Here is a 19,782-nt window from a genome sequence, read left to right on the forward strand (position 1 = left end):
GTGACGTGTAGGGCCAGGATTGGTTGAAGGGGGCAATGCTAGGGTTTCGCGCGGCATAGTAAAACCTGGGGGCGGAGACTGCATCAGAATAACTCCTCAGCAACATTTCATTTACACAAACAAACTGCAAACATAAAAAAAATTCTAACATTTATTGAGACTCAATAGAGGGAGGGGGTAGATAGCATAATGGTTATGCAAAGAGACTCTCATCCAAAGTCCCAGGTTCAATCCTTTCCACCACCGTAAGCCAGAGCTGAGCAGTGCTCTTGTAAAAAAAAAATAAAATAAGTAAAATAAATAAAAATAAACGAATAGAAAAACTCAATTGATATACCATTTGCTAGTTTTATTTTTGTCTGAAATGCTACCTACATGAAGTCACAGGGCACGCTATTTTTTTCCAGTAGCAATATAGCACCTCATAGGAATGGTTTTCCGTTATTGGCTGTTGTGAATGAAGTTGCTATGAATATTGTGTATAAGTCCTGTGATCATCTTGGGGACCCGCCTCTTCCACTGCATAACCTGTATTTTGTGGTTCATGAATCCTTAGATGTATTTTTCTTTATAGAATAGTGAAAGCACTGAACACAAATGAATTGATTTATTTGCATTTTTGATACATACACATTATATCAACATTCTCTGTCTTCAAAATACTGACAGTAGGAAAGCACATAAAAGAGAATTAGGGGCCAGCCAGATGGTGCCTCACCTGGTTGAATGCATGTGTTACTATGCCCAAGGGCTGGGGTTCAAATCCTCAGTCTTCACCTGCGGAGGGGAAGCATCACAGGTAGCAAAGCAGTTCTGCAGGCATTTCTCTGTCTCTCTTTCCCTCTGCATTTTCTATTCCCTTTTAGTTTCTATGTCTCTCTTCAATAAATAATAAGTGAATGAAATATAACAAAAAAGGAAGTGAAATTTACCCAACTTTTCCCTTTCATTCTAGACTGCCATTTTCATCATAAGGGCTTGACTTATGCTTAGGAGGTAATGCTAGAGAGAAAAAAGGATCTAATGGCATTCTTGGTTATCTGTGTTCCTTAGAACACCTTAGTCTACTACCGTTTTTAACATTTTTTTATAATTTCTTTTTTTATTTATTCCCTTTTGTTGCCCTTGTTTTTTTTTTATTGTTGTAGTTATTATTATTGTTGTTATTGACATTGTCATTGTTGGATAAGACAGAGAGAAATGGAGAGAGGAGGGGAAGACAGAGAGGGGGAGAGAGAGAAAGACACCTGCAGACCTGCTTCACCACTTGTGAAGCGATTCCCCTGCAGGTGGGGAGCCGAGGGCTCAAAATGGGATCCTTACGCTGGTCCTTGCGCTTTGCACCTCTTGTGGTTAACCGACTGCGCTACCGCCCGGCTCCCCTTAATCTACTTTCTATAGGAAAACTCTCTAGTTGGATTTTTTTGGACAACAAGCTCCTCGTGTACTCAGTCATAGTAGTCACACACTTCATATTTACTTTGAGGCTTGATGGACTTTAAGCCATCATGGAGCAATAGGAATTCTATCTTTTGGGGGCATAAAGAACACTTTAATACAGTTAAGTGGCCATGATGGTGAACTTCTCTCACCCCACACCACATGTATCCTCTACTCTTGCTTATGTGTCAGTGCCCCATGGAACATCCCCTAAAAATGTATTTTCATGGATAAAATCATCAGTATATTCAGGATATTGACAAAGAACATTAGACCATCCAGGGCCCGGGTGGAATTTCATTGATAGAATACCCTTAAACCTAGACTTCTGGATAATAAAGTAATAATAGTTGTGAATAATTTTTGCAAATATGGCTTCCCCTCAATATTTCACTCAATGAATAGTTACAATTTTCCTGTAGTGTGCCATATTAAATACAATTTTCCTATAGTGTGCCATATTAAAACAAGTATTGTTTTAGACTCTTGGGAAACAGTGGTGAACAAGAAGAAAAAAAATGTACTGCCTTCATGACACACTTGACTGTTATTTGAGGATGGTGATATGTGAAGTTTGAAGAGTGTTTACTTACTGGGTGATTATTAATGACTAGAATTGAACTCAAAAGAACCAGTCTCTTTTTAAAAAATCAAATGCATTGTGCAACTGGATTTTACAAAATTGACTGAAAATGTTAAAACCCACCAAATGTGTAATATGAGGATAATTTTTTTTTTTGCTGTTTTGATTATTTCCTGGTTCAAATGTCAAAAGAATCAAATGACTCTTACATGTTACTTTGCTTTCTGTTTGTTTCTTTCTTGGCAGTTGGTTTAAGCAAAACCTTTTTAGCTACATTGTCCTAAATTTTCTGCATGTTTTAGTAAAAGAAATGTAATGCAACTCCTCAGTCAGTTTCCCATAGAAAAATGCAGCTGAGAAGGATTCAGTTCTATAGTTAATAAATTACTGACTGTGGCCAGCATTTTGGAAAATGCATTTTTCAGCAAGATGAAGCATTAGCAACCTTAATGGAGGACCTTGGGACAGTGGGACTTCTAGCCCCAGGCTGTCACAAACTGTAGCATGCTTACAATCAGCTGGAGGACTGGGTAATACTGAGAAAGCTGGGCTTATCTGCATCTCCTTCTTCAGAAGGACAGTGATGACTCCAGGGGCTATGCATTTCCAGCAAGTTTCTAGGTGATGCTCCTTATTGGAGGTTAAAGAACATAAATGTCATTTTCTATATGTTTACACTCATGACAGTGAGTAAACTTATTGCAACAGAATTAGGACAAGAATATTCTTTCTGTTAGCCTAGGAACAGCCTAAGAAGACTGAGCTGAAATTGTTATTTCTTTCTTTCTTTTTTAATAGGCAAAACACTTATTTATTTGCTATATGACCTCAATGGAACATGTGCTTACAATATAAATGGTAAATTTAGAAATGATTAGATCTAGAACATTGTACACATTATAATGCCTATAAGGGCGTTAATTTGATGTAATAAATGTTAAATATTTCCCAAGTATAACTTCAGGCCTTCTATTTTTTTTCTTTCCTTTCCTCTGGGTTTTTCTTTTCTACTCTTTTTATTGGGGAGTTGGTGGCTTATAGCACAATCAATAACACATGAGTACAATCCCTCTTCTCCTCATGACAGTTGTGTAGGTCCTGAGACCCACTGACTCACCCTTCATACACCAAGACCCAAATACCCCTTTATCCTATCACTTTCCCTCCTTTCCTAGAGTCCTTTGCTTTGACTCAGTACACAATTGCTAGTCCAATTTTCACCTTATATTTTCCCATACTGTCCTTTTCTTAAATGCCACCCAATGTATTGGTCCTTCTCTTTCTGACTTATCTCAATCAACATGACACCTTCAAGTTCTGACCAAGATATTGCAAAGGAGTTGACCTCATCATTTTAGTAGATGCATAATACTCCATTTTGCATATGTAACACAACTTCCTTAGCCACTCACTGCCATTGGGCACTGGGATTGCTTCCATATTTGTATCTTTGCTTTTCTTCTTTCTGTTCACATTGTATGAGTGTGTGGTGTTTAAGAGAAATAAAGAATAAGGTGAAATGTTATGTGTTTGAGTAAATAGAGTGCACAAGTTTGAGAATAAATGTGTATGTTTATACAAAGATGAAAATTGAGACAAAGGAAAGATTCAGAGAAGTAAAGGAAAGAGAGATACATAAAAGAATGGAAAGAAATTCCAAAAGAGTACCTCCATATTTTCAAGAAGATCTGACTAAAGAAATAAATGATAAGAAAATTTGACAAAAATACTATGGTTGTTATTAGTATATTATACAAACAAGTAAAACAAATTAACAATAGTTTTTCAATAAACTTCAAAGCACACTTATATGATATGATGATATGATAACTTATATGATAGTATATGGTAATGCTTTTGACTCTACATTTTTTAAACATTATCTTTATTTAATGAATAGAGACAGTCAAGTTGAAAGGGAAGGGGGTAATAGAGAGGTAGAGAGACAGAGAGACACTGTCAGCCCTGCTCCACCACTTGTGAAGCTTTCCCCCTGCAGGTGGGGATCGGGGGCTTGAACCCAGGTCCTTGTGCACTCAACCAGGTGTGCCACCACCCAGCCCCTTGATTCTACATTTTTGACCAGTAACAATTTAGCAGATTTTGCATAGGATAGTTTTTTTTGTAATACTATTTTCTATAAAGAGAATATAAGCATAATTCAGACGTTTCTAGAACAAGGTTGCTCAAATCTATTCCCTATTTATTTTTGATGTTAGAATGCTCAAGAGAAGACTTCACAGAGATATATTTAGGATCACCAGAGATTTGTTCCCCCAAAGCAAAGATTCTTATTCTAGTTAAGAAAAGAAAAAAAATAATTGAAGACATTGATACATGCTGATAATGGATTCTTCCACTTTTATTTGTATTTATATATGGTGAGTAGGAGAATTTTCTTCAGACTAGCTTTCAGCTCTGTGCATTTAAGCTTTCTCCTCCAAATGCAGTGCAGAACACAGGAGCATATGATAATAGTATAATTTAACTCATTCTTTCTACCTTCTTACTGTGATTGTAAGTCAGCCCTTTGGTAGTAGAAACGTTCCTTATAGTCACTACTACTTTGTTATATCAGGACAGATCATAATATTTTTTCTTTTTATATGTTTATTATTATTTTTTATTTAAGAAAGGAGACATTAACAAAACCATAGAATAAGAGGGGTACAGTTCTGCACAATTCCCATAACCCAAACTCCATATCCCATCCCCTCCCCTGATAGCCTTCCCATTCTCTATCTCTCTGGGAGTATGGATCCAGGGTCATTGTGGGTTGCAGAGGGTGGAAGGTCTGGCTTCTGTAATTGCTTCCCCGCTGGCTGAACATAGGCATTGACTGGTCGGTCCATATTCCCAGTCTGCCTCTCTCTTTCCCTAGTAGGGTGGAGCTCTGGGGAAGTGGAGCTCCAGTACACATTGATGGGGTCGTATGTCCAGGGAAGTCTGGTCAGCATCTTGCTGGCATCTGGAACCTGGTGGCTGAAAAGAGAGTTAACATACAAAGCCAAACAAATTGTTGAACAATCATGGACCCAAAGACTGGAATAGTGCAGATGAAGTGTTGGGGGGTATTCCCTGCATGCTCTTGTGTACTTCTGCTTTCAGGTATATATTTCTCCCTAGTTTATGGGCATGTATGAACCTATACTTTATCTCAGGGGACCTAGACTATATCTAGATTTGGGGACTTTATTGGGGAGTGTACCACCTGGAATGGAATTAGAGAATACTATGAAAGGAAAGGTCTCACTTGAGTGATGAAGCTGAAGGGTTGTCATTCCACACCTGAAGTCTCTGGTTACAGTCTGAAGTGAAGCATGTTGGGGTGGCACTCTTTGCGTTGATTAGGTTGCAATCTGCAGATGCAATATTATTTGATTTAAATTGAGAGAAGCATGCAGGAAAGTGGTCCCCACCCTAAGGTTCCAGGACTGGGAAAGTATAGGCTCTATAGTGGAAATGTGAGGTTCCTGTTGTCTTAGGTTTCAGGTAGACAATGGATAGTTAACTGTTATCATCACATTATTTGGTGGTTGGGTTAACTTTGGAAAGTCCTTTTGTTAAGGTTTGGGGTATAATACCCAGCATCTTGGATATAGCTATGCTACCAGTTGCTTCTGTTCTCCCTGGTCTAGGCTTTTGAGAGACTCAACATATCAAAGACAGCCTATGTATTAAAAAGACTCAGTCTGTGTTTTAAGAAGTTCTAGACATAAGATAAATTTTTCCCCTCATATTAATTAAATAGTGGTTTATATGTTTACACTTTAATAGGAATGTACGTAAACATCATTCCCACCATCAAAAGACTGTGTCCCATCCCCACCCCACCCCCTCGTCCCACCCCGCATCCCCCACCTCACCGGGAAGCCCAATGGCCACCCTTCCCTTCACCACAGGGTTTTTACATTGGTGCCCTGCTCTCGATTTAATCACATCCTGCTTTTAGTTTCCCTTTCTGTTCTTCTTTCTCAACTTCTGTTGATGAGTGGGGACATCCAATACTCATCTTTATCTTTCTGACTTAGTTCACTTAACATAATTCCTTCTAGCTCTGTCCAAGATGGGTCAGATAAGGTGGGCTCATTGTTCTTAATAGCTGCATAGTATTCCATTATGTATATGTACCACAGCTTTCTCAGCCACTCATCTGCTATTTGGCACCTGGGTTCCCTCCAGGTTTTAGCTATTATGAATTGTGCTGCTATGAATATAGATGTATACATACCTTTTTGGTTGGCATTATGGAATCCTTGGGGTATAACCCCAGGAGAGGAATTACTGGGTTATATGGAAGGTCTATGTCTATCCTTGTGAGAGTTCTCCAGACTGCTCTCCAGAGAGGCTAGACCAATTTACATTCCCACCAGCAGTGCAGAAGGGTTCCTCTGTCCCCATAGCCTCTCCAATATTTATTGTTGTTGTCCTTTATGATGTATGTCATTCTCACAGGAGTGAGGTGGTATCTCAGTGTTGTCTTTATTTGCATTTCACTGACAATCAGTTATCTGGAACAGTTTTTCATATGTTTGTTAGCCTTTTGGATCTCCTCTGAAGTCAATGTCTTGTTCATATCCTCTGCCCATTTTTTGATGGGGTCATTTGCTTTTTTGGTGCTAAGTTTGCTGAGTTCTTTGCATATTTTAGTTATTAGTCTCTTGTCTGGTGTTTGGCATGTGAAGATCTTTTCCCATTCTGTGAGGGGTCTCTCTGTTTGTTTAATAGTTTCTTTGGCTATGCAGAAGCTTTTCAATTTGATGTCGTCCCATTGGTTTGTTTCTGCTTTAGTCTTCCTTGCAATTGGGTCTGTTTCATCAAAGGTGTCCTTGAGGTTTAGGTAGGAAAGTGTTTCACCAATGTTTTTTCTCTAAGTATTTGATAGTTTCCGGTCTGACATCCAGGTCTTTGATCCATTTGGAGTTGATTTTTTGTTTCTGGTGAGATAAGGTGGTTCAGTTTCATTCTTCTGCATGTTACAACCCAGTTTTCCCAGCACCCCTTATTGAAGAGAGCCTCCTTCTTCCATTTAATATTTTGGGCCCCCTTATCAAAGATAAATGATTGTAGTTTTTGTTCAATTTTCTTAAAGAAGATTGGTGGAACTTTGATGGGTATCACATTAAATTTGTATATGGCTCTGGGGAGAATATTCATTTTGATGATACTTATTCTTCTGATCCATGAGCATGGGATGCCTTTCCATTTCTTGGTATCAGTTTCTATTTCCTTGAAGAGTGACTCATAGTTTTCAGTATATAAGTCTTTCACTTCTTTGTTCAGCTTTACTCCTAGGTATTTTATTGATTTTGTTGCAGCAATGAATGGGAGTGATTTCTGGATGTCTTCTTCAGTTTTAGTGTTTGCATAGAGAAATGCCATTGATTTTTGTACATTGACTTTGTAGCCTGATACCTTCTAGGTCACTGATTGTCAGAGAAATGCAAATTAAGACAACACTAAGATACCACCTCACTCCTGTAAGAATGGCATACATCAAAAAGGACAGAAGCAACAAATGCTGGAGAGGATGTGGGGACAGAGGAACCCTTTTACATTGCTGGTGGGAATGTAAATTGGTACAGCCTCTGTGGAGAGCAGTCTGGAAAACTCTCAGAAGGCTAGACATGGACCTTCCATATGATCCAGTAATTCCTCTCCTAGGGTTATACTCCAAGGACTCCATAACACCCAACCAAAAAGAGGTGTGTACTCCTATGTTCATAGCAGCACAATTCATAATAGCTAAAACCTGGAAGCAACCCAGGTGCCCATCAACAGATGAGTGGCTGAGAAAGCTGTGGTATATATGCACAATGGAATACTATGCAGCTATTAAGAACAATGAACCCACCTTCTCTGACCCATCTTGGACAGAGCTAGAAGGAATTATGTTAAGTGAACTAAGTCAGAAAGATAAAGATGAGTAATGGATGATCCCACTCATCAACAGAAGTTGACTAAGAAGATCTGAAAGGGAAACTAAAAGCAGGACCTGATCAAATTGTAAGTAGGCACCAAAGTAAAAACCCTATGGTGAGGGGTAGACATGCAGCTTCCTGGGCCAGTGGGGGGTGGGAGTGGGTGGGAAGGATGGGTCACAGTCTTTTGGTGGTGGGAATGGTGTTTATGTACACTCCTAGCAAAATGTAGACATATAAATCACTAGTTAATTAATATGAGAGGGGGAAAATGAATTGTATGTCTCAAAGTTTCTCAAAACACAAACTGAATCTTTTTAATATATAGGCTGTGTATTTGATATGCGGGCTCTCTCAAAATCCTAGACCAAGTAGATTAGAAGCATCCAGTAGCACAGCTATATACAAGATACTGGATACTGTACAGCAAACCATAACAAAAGGACTTTTCAAAGTTAACCCAATTACCAAATAATGTGATGATAACATTAACTATCGATTGTCTTTTTGAACCCTAAGACAGCAGGAACCTCACATCTTCACTATAGAGCCCCTACTTCCCCCAGTCCTGGAACCCTTGGATAGGGCCCACTTTCCCGTATGCGTCTCCCAATCCATACCAAATGATATTGCATCCGCCGATCACAACCTAACCAATGCAACGATTGCCACCTCAGCATGCTTCACCTCAGACTGTGTCCAGAGACTTCACGTGTGGAATGACAACCCTTCAGCTTCATTACTTGGGTGAGACCTTTCCTTTTATAGTACACTCTAATTTCATCTCAGGTGGTTCACTTTCTAACAAAATCCCATAACCTAGATATACACCTTTCTGTGAGAGAGAGCTATGTTCACATGTATCCATAAACTACTGCAAAATATATACCTGAAAGCAGAAGTACACTAGAGTTTGCAGTGAGTACCTCCCTAACACTTCCTCTCCACTATTCCAAGCTTTGGGGCCATGATTGCTCAACAATTTGTTTGGCTTCGTATGTTAACTCTCTTTTCAATCACCAGGTTCCAGATGCCACCAGGATGCTGGCCAGGCTTCCCTGGATTGAAGACCCCATCAATGTGTCCTGGAGCTCTGCTTCCCCAGAGACACACCCTACTAGGGAAAGAGAGAGGCAGACTGGGAGCATGGACCGACCAGTCAATGCCCATGTTCGGCGGGGAAGCAATTACAGAAGCCAGACCTTCTACCTTCTGCAACCCACAATGACCCTGGGTCCATGCTCCCAGAGGGATAGAGAATGGGAAAGCTATCAGGGGAGGGTGTGGGTTATGGAGATTGGGTGGTGGGAATTGTGTGGAATTGTACCCCTCCTACCTTATGGTTTTGTTAATTAATCCTTTCTTAAATAAAAAAAAAAGAAATAAAAGGAATACAGATTGGGAGGGAAGAAGATCATAATATTTTAACAAGGCAGAGGCACATTAACATAGCTCATTAAAACTCAATGTCTCCCCAAGTCAACTTACTCTTCAGTGGTTAGGAATGTTTGTGCCCACCCCAATATCACCTGATTGAAGTGAACATGTAACAGAGGGGAAATAGGAGTGCAAGGAATGTTTACAAAACATAAAACCTGAGAGCACATGGTCTGGGTCCCTTGGTGTGTGTGGGGGGTAGTGTGTGGCAGTCTGAAAGGTCTCTGGTTTCCCAGGTCGCAGTAAATTAGCACAGACATTTATTCCCTACAAAAGCTCTGTGCTACTGTGACCTGTACTAAGTTTGGAACTATTTGGAGGAGAAACGTAGTTTGAAATGCTTAAGACATCAAATGCTTATTCCTTCCCCGACACACACAATTTTTCTCTACATGAATGAACTCAGGGTGTTGCCAGGACCAACTTTTCTCTAGTGAAGAATCCTGGCTTGCTTCTGGTAGTTTCTTATGGTTCTACCAATAAGAGCTTCTTGACTTATGACTGTGTATCTTCATTCCCAGTTCCATTTCTTGAGTGGCATAATAGGTCTGCCTCTACTGAGTTCTGTTTTAACTAGAACGTAAATGAGGTTACAGGAGGACAGATAAATAACTCAAACAAAGATTTCAGAAGTTGTTGATCATCAGATCTTTAAATTGGAGTCTTAGGCACTTTCCCATGTCAGTGAAGTGTACTTTTGCATTGTAATTGCAAACCACTCAGCCAAAATATTTGTGTGTTTCCTCGAACTTTTTGTAAGGAAGATACAAGAATCAAAATGGAATAAGGGTAACCTGTTTACAGTTCATTAATTTGGATTTTACAGAAGTCCTTAGTGTGTATGTCTGTGTATAAATGCATACAGGTTATACATATTTAACTTGTGGGAAGAAGTGGTGGGTAAATTCTGCAACCCTTGTGAGAAACCCCTGTGAGATTTCTGTTTTCAGTGGGGCAGTTAAGATCAGAGTTTCAGTAATGACTTGAGCAACTTTTCTAGGCTGCAGTGGTACCAGCCTGGAGAGAAGCAGCACCCAGACTTCTAGATCCTGGTCTTCATTATCTATATTATGCGCTGCTCCGGGTCTCAGTATATCCATTTTCTTCTTTTCGTGAGCCCGCTTTATTACTATCAAAGTCATCTCAATGATTTTATTTTAATTAAACTGATGGATTTAAAGGATGAAGTGTATTATATGTATCTCCTTTAGGAAAATATTTGATGACTCTAAAACCCATATTCTTTGAGAATTTTCTATCACCAAGTCTTAGTATTTTGTAGCTTCTGAATGTTAATTTTTTTCATATGTGGATTACAGATGAGAATGGATATCAGAGTAGCAAATTGCCAAAAGCTGTCTTTGAGACCATCATGAATAATGTATATTAAATTCATTTTGCATATTTTGAGAAATTATGCAAATCATATTAAGTAAATTGCTTATGAAGTGAGGTGTTTTGATAAAAACAGTTAATTCTCCTTTTTTATATCATGTAAGTGGTGTTTAAGCTAACCGTATGCAAATCTTCAGACTCCCTGCTATATTATAAAAACCTGAGTTTTCTAATAGTAATACTGTACTCATAACTCAAGGCTTTGGTGCCTTTAACCTCTACTCATTTTATTTCATTCTTAATCCCATTAAAGTAATAACACAGCACTTTATATACCTTCTGAAGTTATTATATTTTTCTTATTAGATTTGTAATTTGAATAGATTTAGAGGAAATGATCTTCACATTACCGATTCCTTTGACTCCAGTCAGTTCTTGTTATTATTAAGCAAGTAAAGGCTCAGATTCACCAATATTCACAACACACCATGGAGATTCAGAGTCTAATGGCTGGATCCTACCTTGAAAAGATTCAGTCTTTTAGTGGAAAAACACACAGACCAACCAAAATCATGTATTCTTGCACACCAGGATATGCAGGCAGAATCAGTGAGAACACAGGAAAGGCTAGTTCTAGATTTAGGAAGGGAGTAGACATTCAGGGCAGACGTCACAAAGACAATGACACTTGAAATAAAGCATAAATTATGGAGGAGTTTTGTGCATAAAGACAAGGAAAGGAGAACATTTAATACAGTGGAACCAACCGTCTATTCTGAGAAAGAAATAGCTAGACAAGGTACATGAAGGGTTGCAGTTAATGTGTGCATCCTCTCTGAAACATGGAACCGGGAACTAATCAGTGTCTCCAAGGTTATGGGAATTACTCAGCAATACAAAGGGTTGAATGTTTATGCTATCACCCCCCAATTCTTTTTGGGGTTTGCTGCTGGGGTTTCACACCCCCCTGTTCAGTCCATATATACTCTCACATATGCCCTGTGGGTTTCGCTTCTTTGGAGAATCCACTAATAACCCCACTTCACCATATTTCTCCACTCTCTTTGCATTGGTATTGTAATTCATTGGACCATTGCAATGTGGCAGGGCAGTACAGTGTCACGTAATGTTCAAGTCTGTATTTGAAGACACCTTACGATTTCCACTCTCATCTTTTGGAAACATGTCTGCCATGGTGGAAAGAAGTCTGAGATTCAGAAGAAAGTCAATGAATTTGTATGTCCTGTATTTATAATCTAACTCCTATGAAAACTAATGAAGCCATGTTTGCTCCCCATACCATTAACCTTGTAGTTCAATCTTCATGTATTTTTTTCTATAAATATGATAGACCTTTGGATTTGAATTCCCTGTATGCTTTATAATAGGTCATATAAAATATTTCAGGAGAATAAAAAAGGAGAAATTCAAATAAGCATAAAATTACACACACACACACACACACACACACACACACACACACACACACACACACACACACACAAAAATTAGGAGAGAAAGCCAGCCTTTCCCCTGACCCTAAACCAGGTGAATAAAAACACATGAGCCAGCATAGAACTGCTCAGCTCACCCAAAGAATCAGGAGAAAATGATAAAGCATGAAATAAAGCCACTGTGTGGATGGGGCTGGGTGGGTGGGTAATCTACATGGGGCAGTTGGGAATGGAGATGAACATAGCCTTATGAACATTAACTTGGTGAAACACTGCACTTTGTTTAATCTAGTCCACTTAATTTGACTAAAGGAGCATATGTTGTTGCTTTTGACAAATTTAGTTGATTTGTTTAGTGTTGGAACCCTGTTTTAGAAGTCCAATTACTTATGAACTGTCTGTAAGCTACTTTTTTTTTTTTTTGCCTTCAGGCTTATCGCTGGGGGTTGGTTATGGGTGCCAGCATTGCAAATCCACTGCTCCTGGTGGCCTTTTTTTTTTTTTTTTTTTCCTATTTAATTAGACAGAACAGAGAGAAAGAGAGGGGAGGGAAATAGAGGGAGTGAGAAAGATATCTGTAGACTTGCTTCACTGCTTGTGAAGCGACCCCCTGCAAGGGGAGCCAGAGGCTTGAACTGGGATCCTTGTGCTTTAATACTATGTGCTCTTAACCCAGTGTGTCACTGTCTGACTCTCCAATCTACTCTTTATCCCTATTTTTCATTATTATGTTTCTGTAGCCAACCTAGTTTTCCAAATTCAGTGATTTGCAATTCTTAAATCTTCTCACTGATTCCTGGTCTTTGATCTTGGTCAAGTTCTTCACCTTCTTCTCTCTCTCAGATCCTATTCATTTTCAAGATATAGTTAAAATTGTAATCCTTCTACAAAGATTTTGCTGATAAATCTTCTTTCATGCCACCAACTTACTATTCTCATACATATGATATATAATTCTTAAAAATTTCATTTTATTATTTAATTTATTAAATGAAAATAGAAAATACTGACAAAACCATAGGATAAGAGGGGTAAAATTCCACACATTTTCCACCACTAGAGTTCCATATCCCATCCACTCCACTGGAATCTTTCCTATTCTTTATCTTTCTGGGAGTATGGCCCCAGGATCATTAATGGGGTACAGAAGGTGGAAGGCCTGGCTTCTGTAATTGCTTCCCTGCTGGATATGGGCATCAGCAGGTTGATTCATATTCCCAGTCTGTTTCTTTCTTTCCCTGGTGGGGCAAGGCTCTTGAGAGATGGGGTTCCAGGGTACATTGGTGAGGTCCTATGCCCTGGGGCATCAGGTTGGCATCATGGTACCATCTGCAACTTGGTGTCTGAAAAAGAATTAAGATATAAAACAGAACAAATTGTTTAATAATCTGGAACCTAAAGGCAAGAATATAGCAGGTGAGATTTGGAGTTTTTATGTTGGAAAAAGCTAGTTGGTCTATTTTAGGTAAATTCCAAGGGGCTCATGGCTTTAATAATTTTTGCATGAGCCTGACAGCTAACATGCAGGTGGGCCAAAGCTATTATCTGGGGAGATGGTGTCAGGGTTTGAAAGAGTACTAGAAACCTGGATCAGGGAAGAGAGTAGCTTCCAAATCTGGGGAAAGTATAGAAATATCATTAACTGTAAACGCCACTGATTTGATCTGGAGACGTATTCAGCACAGGAGACTGTGTCACCGCTGCATGTCTGTAGGTCTGATCTCACATTCTGTGGTCATAGCTAGGAATGTTCTAGGCTGCCCCTATTGTCAGACCCATCCTCCTTGAGTGGTAGAGGATTTTTGTCCAACCTCCCTTTGGAGAATGGGGCAGTCCCCCCTACCATTTTTGATCCACATAGAAGGCAGGTTCTATAGGGGCCCACATAAGGGTCCATTATGTTGTTCCTGATGGAGATGACCAGTGGCAGTGGAGAGAGGGATATATTAAAGTTATAGGCCCATCATGTCTGTGTCAGAATCCAAGGATTACCTGACTAGGGCCCCAGGTGATGGGGTGCCTTGGTAGTAAGCCAAAGAGCCATCATTAAAGTATGCCAGTTTCTTGCCCTTAACCACCTTTTGTAGCCTTGGAATGATTGAGGGAAGTGAAACAAAGCATCTTAATAATTTCATGTGCATCTACTAAATGGTGCCAACTAAGAACCCAGCCCTGCAATGCATTGGGTTGTATTGGAGTATAGGAGACTAATGCAAAGGCTTTCAGATTGCTGCATTTGGTTATTTCTGTTTTATTGGTCTAGCGTTTTTATGGGGGAAGAAAGAGTTTAATAAGGGTATTCTTCATGTTTAATGCCTTACTTTCTGAGTAAATACTGAACAGATATTTGTAGAATGATAATTGGAGTTTAATATGTATCACTCACCAATTATATAACATGAAGCCTGTTAGAATGTACTAACTTTTGCACCCAGTCCCTAATGCAAGCCACAAGAGGAAGAACTTGAAATGGTCACTGCACAACTCTTTACTATGTTAACTCAAGCAGTTGCTGACTGGAATAGTCAGCCTAGATAAAAATATAGATCATGAGCGTCGTAATGGAATCATGAATGTCGTAATGCCACTCTCATTTTCATTAGAAGTACATATGAGAAAACCACATTTAAATAAGGCCAAGGGAACCATTTAATTATCACAGCTAATGACTTAAGACAACAGAAATACCCTGTCCTTAGTCTGAAGTCCACTGGGATCTCAGCAGGCTGAAATCAGCAAGATTGCATGCCTTCTACAGGTTGGAGAGAACCAGTCTCCTCACCTTCTCCAGCATTAAGTGATCACCTCTATTCCATTTTTCAGTGCCTGCAAAGTAATATTATGCTAGTTATCCCAGTATTGCCTTTTTATCCCCAGTTTAAGAATTCACTTAATGAATTTAACCAAAATTACCTTCCGTCTCAAATTGTGAACTTCAATCACATAAGCCTAGTGGTTTTGAGAAGGAATTGTAGTCACTGATTCCATTGATTAGGATATGGGCACCTTTGAACATTAATCTAGCTTCTACTACTAAGGTGTCAACTGTTTAAAAATTTATTGTTATAGACAAGACATTCACTATATACAAGGTACATAGGGGATAACATTAGTCTCAATTTATAGATGAAAAACTGTACTAGGCCATTTAACCTGTCTGGGATCGTGCCCTCAGTTTCTACTTATCAAAATTTATGATTTCACAATTGTACTCAGGAAAGCTGTCAGTTTGATGAACTAGAAAGTGAAAGAAGATTTGTAAACATCATTCATCAGACATCATAAGGAAGTAACAAGCATAACCAAACTGCTTTGAATAGATGAGCCATGATTAGCAGATACCTATTTTGTCCTAAATCCAAATGAAAAAAAAATTATTTTACTCCTGACTTTCAAAATCAGAGCACACCATGAAAACTAGTTAGTTCATTTAGGCAAGCGTCTATTAAACTTCACACCATCAAACAAAGTGGGTAGAGAAAGTAAGATGGAGACCAGTAAAGAAGAATGACACTGAGTGTAGATGCCAGTCAATCTGATGCTTTAACCGTATTACTAGAGCAAGTTGTTGTTAGAGCATATGGGGACACTTCTTTTCTAAAAATTTGATTTGTATTCGAGAAATGTTTTACAAGACAGTTGTTGTCTCAGGGAGTCAGTCTCACATCTCTTCAAAATATTGGACTGGGGAGTCAGGCGGTAGCACAGTGGGTTAATCACACATGGCACAAAGCTCACAGACTGGCATAAGGATCCCGTTTCGAGCCCTGGCTCCCCACCTGCAGGGGAGTCGCTTCACAGGCAGGCGGTGAAGCAGGTCTGCAGGTGTCTTTCTCTCCCCCTCTCTGTCTTCCCTACCTCTCTCCATTTCTCTCTGTCCTATCTAACAATGACAACAACAATAATAACTATAGCAATAAAACAATAAGGACAACAAAAGGGAATAAGTAAATAAAATAAAATAAGTTAAAAATAAAAAAAATATTGGACTGTAGGAAAAGTCATGACACATTTTTCTTATTGTTGTGTAGTTATTGTTGTTGTTATTGATATCATCCTTGTTAGACGACATCACCTCCTGTTCACCTCCTGTAAACGACATCCCCTGCAGGTGGGGAGCCCGGGGCTCAAACTGGGATCCTTACGCCGGACCTTGTGCTTCAAGCCATGTACGCTTAACCCGCTGCGCTACTACCTGACTCCCTACATTGTTGCATAGAAAGAAAAAAAGTAACAGGGAAAATAATTTCCTGATTTTTCTGACACCCCAATATGTTCCAGTACAACTCACCTCCTACCAAAATGCCATCCCTCTTCACTGGTCCCTCAATTTTCTTTGAGGTTCACCCTCCCTTTCCCATTAGTGTCATCAGATCTGCTGTTATAGGTAGAACAAGACCTCATTAAGGTTCACTTTATGTTCTCCTTTGCTCTATGTCTCAGATTTTCACTTATGACTGGGGAGATGGTGTCAGAGTTGAGAATAGGACTGGAAAGTCAGACCAGGGCCGAGAGTAGCTCCGAAACTTGAAGAAAATATTTAAATACGATTAAATGTCTACCACGTTGGTCTGACCCAGGGCCCATGTATATTCATATTTAGCACAGGAATCTGTGATCTCTGAGTTTCTCTCAGACTCTGCTCACATGGTCACAGCTGGGGACCTTCTAGGGTGCACTCATTTCAGGACCAGTTTTTGAGTGGCAGAGTAGGATGACCCAGCCTCCCTTTGGTATTTGTCTGTCTTCTGTTTCTTATTTGTTTTGTTTTGTTTTTGTTTTCAATGGAAATTCCTTTCAGTTTCTTTTTTGTTTTAGAAAAGAATATTTCTCATCTTTTCTTACAGCTGAGTAATATTCCATGGTGTATGCATACCAAATTAGGGACATTGGTGGAGGGAATATTCAAAGAGAAGTAATGGTGAACTAGCTTTTCAAGTATTTCACTATGAAAAATGAGGATCAAGTAGAACAGAGATAGAAAATGTACCAGAGGTGTGAAAATGATCACAGTGGATGTTTCTGAAGGCCAGAATGAAAAATGAAGTCAAAGCCCTCGATATCACTGTTGATGGGCAAGTTAACTTCGCTTCACCAGAGATGACTCTTAGTCTAGGGACATTTTCATTGCCAGTGCTAGGAACATTTCCTGCCATAACTAGACTCTGACATATGAACTTGAATGTGAGATTTACAATCTGAGTTTCTGTAATAAGGGTTTAAGAGAATGTTTCCATACATACACTTATGGTCACCCACCAATTCCATGCAAATGAGTTAGCCAAAGAGTTTTAGATATGATATTTGTAAAGCACACATACTCCATCTGTAGCAACCCAATTTATGGTGTTCAGAAAGCAGTTAATTTGGGAACCGACATATTCATAGGGAGAATAAATGAGTCAAGGAAGAGGGGAAGAAAATGACTTGAGAAAGAGTTTAAAGATGGGAGAAAATGAATTCAACTAGATGTGTCAGTATTGAAAAGAAGACGACGATGTGTATGTGATGTCAGGAGACAAATATGTGATAGGTAGACTCAAAGTCCTAAATGAGTGTGAGTCATGTGGGGGGTGCAGAGAGGGTGGATACTGAAAAAACACCCTCAACCCAAGGTGAGAGATGTGTGTGTGTGTGTGTGTGTGTGTGTGTGTGTGTGTGTGTGTGTGTGTAGAGGCTCGGAAATACAGCTAGTGTAGCTCAATCCTGGACCATAAAGAGAAGGAATGGTGGGGGAGCTGGGCTTAAGCGCAAGGACCACCCTAAGGATCTCGATTCGAGCCCCAGACTCCCCACCTGTAGGGGAGTCACTTCACAAGCGGTAAAGCAAGTCTGCAGGTGTCTACCTTTCTCTCCCCATCTCTGTCTTCCCCTCCTCTCTCCATTTCTCTCTGTCCTAACAATGACACCAATAACAGCAACAATACTACTACAATAACAATGAAAAACAAGGGCAACAAAAGGGAAAATAAATAAATGAATGAATGAATGAATAAATAAATAAATAAATAAATAAAAGAAAGAATAGTGGAACAAAGAAAAGCAAATGTACTGCTCCTGTATTTTGAACAGAGCAAAAATTCTGAAGGGTAAATTCAAAAGAAAGGAAATCTTTGTGTGCAACTAATTGTTCAAAACAAGACAGGAATCAGATCGTGAGTAGTTTTATCTATTTTTGCCAGCTACTCTACAGTCTATATTGAGAATGCTTCATACAACGACGGCTTCTTATTCTCACGACTGTGAACTTCACACCATTGAGACTATTTTACTTACGTACTTGAGGCGTCTAGAAAGAAATGCAAGGTGGCATCATGATCTCAGGATTGTAATGTTAACAGCAATAGCATTCTTAAAACTCCTCTTCAGGGAGTTGGACTGTAGCTCAGAAGGTTAAGCACAGGTAGCGCAAAGTGCAAGGACTGGCATAAGGATCCCGGTTCGAGCCCCCAGCTCCCTACCTGCAAGGGAGTTGCTTCATAAGTGGTGAATCAGGTCTGCAGGTGTCTATCTTTCTCTCCTCCTCTCTGTCTTCCCATCCTCTCTCCATTTCTCTCTGTCCTATCTAACAACAGTGACATCAATAATAACTACAACAATAAAACAAGGGCAACAAAAGGGAATAAATAAATAAATATTTTTAAAATGATTTAAAAAATCTCTTCAGCAGAGGACTCTTCACAGAAGGAATACAATTATCTTTTTGTGGGATTTTGACTTCATTATAAACAAGATAGGGTAACATTACATATCAAGTTCATAGAGAAAGCCATATGTGACCTAATAGGCTCCAACAATAGGTTAATATAGCCAGACTATAAAACATTTAAATTGAAGTAAAGACACTAACTCATAAATCTATATAATTGTGGTTAGTTGACTCCTATATTTAGAACCATGTTTATTGTAACACCAAGGGCCACATTGCTTTAAGAGCAACACTTACGTAAGGGTCAAAAGGTAGACGTTTTTAAAATAAATATTTTTTTTTCATGACCAGAGCCTTACTATATAAGATTTTAAAGTGTCAGAAATGAGACTCAAATCTGTGGCAGGTGTATGGCAAGGGAAGGCTTCCTAACAGGTGAACTGTCTGTCCAACCTCAAGATGTAAGTTTTGATACCAGATCCCCTAGCTACTAATCTAATTACATGGTCCATTTGCTTAGTGGCCTGAATCCACTGGATCCTAATCTGTGAATTGGAGATACTATCTAGTTCTTAATTACTATAAGGCTCAGAGACAAAATGTACAGTCAAAAATACAAAGATAGCATGGCGTCGTGGGTTCTTTTACTAGATGAGTACTAAGTGACACATTAGTGGCCTCCTACTGGAAGGCTCAGATGACAATGCCTTTTCCTTTTGCAATACCTTTGCAGGAAATGGGAATTCCTCACACATTAGCTCCCTTCAGAACATCCTGCCTACCATGTTCTACCTAACTAAAAATGGGGATCTTATATAACTCATAGCTTTTTGAACCAGAGCAAAAATAAACATGAACTTGTCTATTTCTATAACGAGGCCTTTGTGTCTTCTCTGCCCCCCACTTCTATTTGCACATGCAGAGATAACTTCACAGTCAGATGCCTGGTCTATGGTTTATGTT

This window comes from Erinaceus europaeus, chromosome 3 (assembly GCF_950295315.1).
Source record: "Erinaceus europaeus chromosome 3, mEriEur2.1, whole genome shotgun sequence".
Lineage (NCBI taxonomy): Eukaryota > Metazoa > Chordata > Mammalia > Eulipotyphla > Erinaceidae > Erinaceus > Erinaceus europaeus.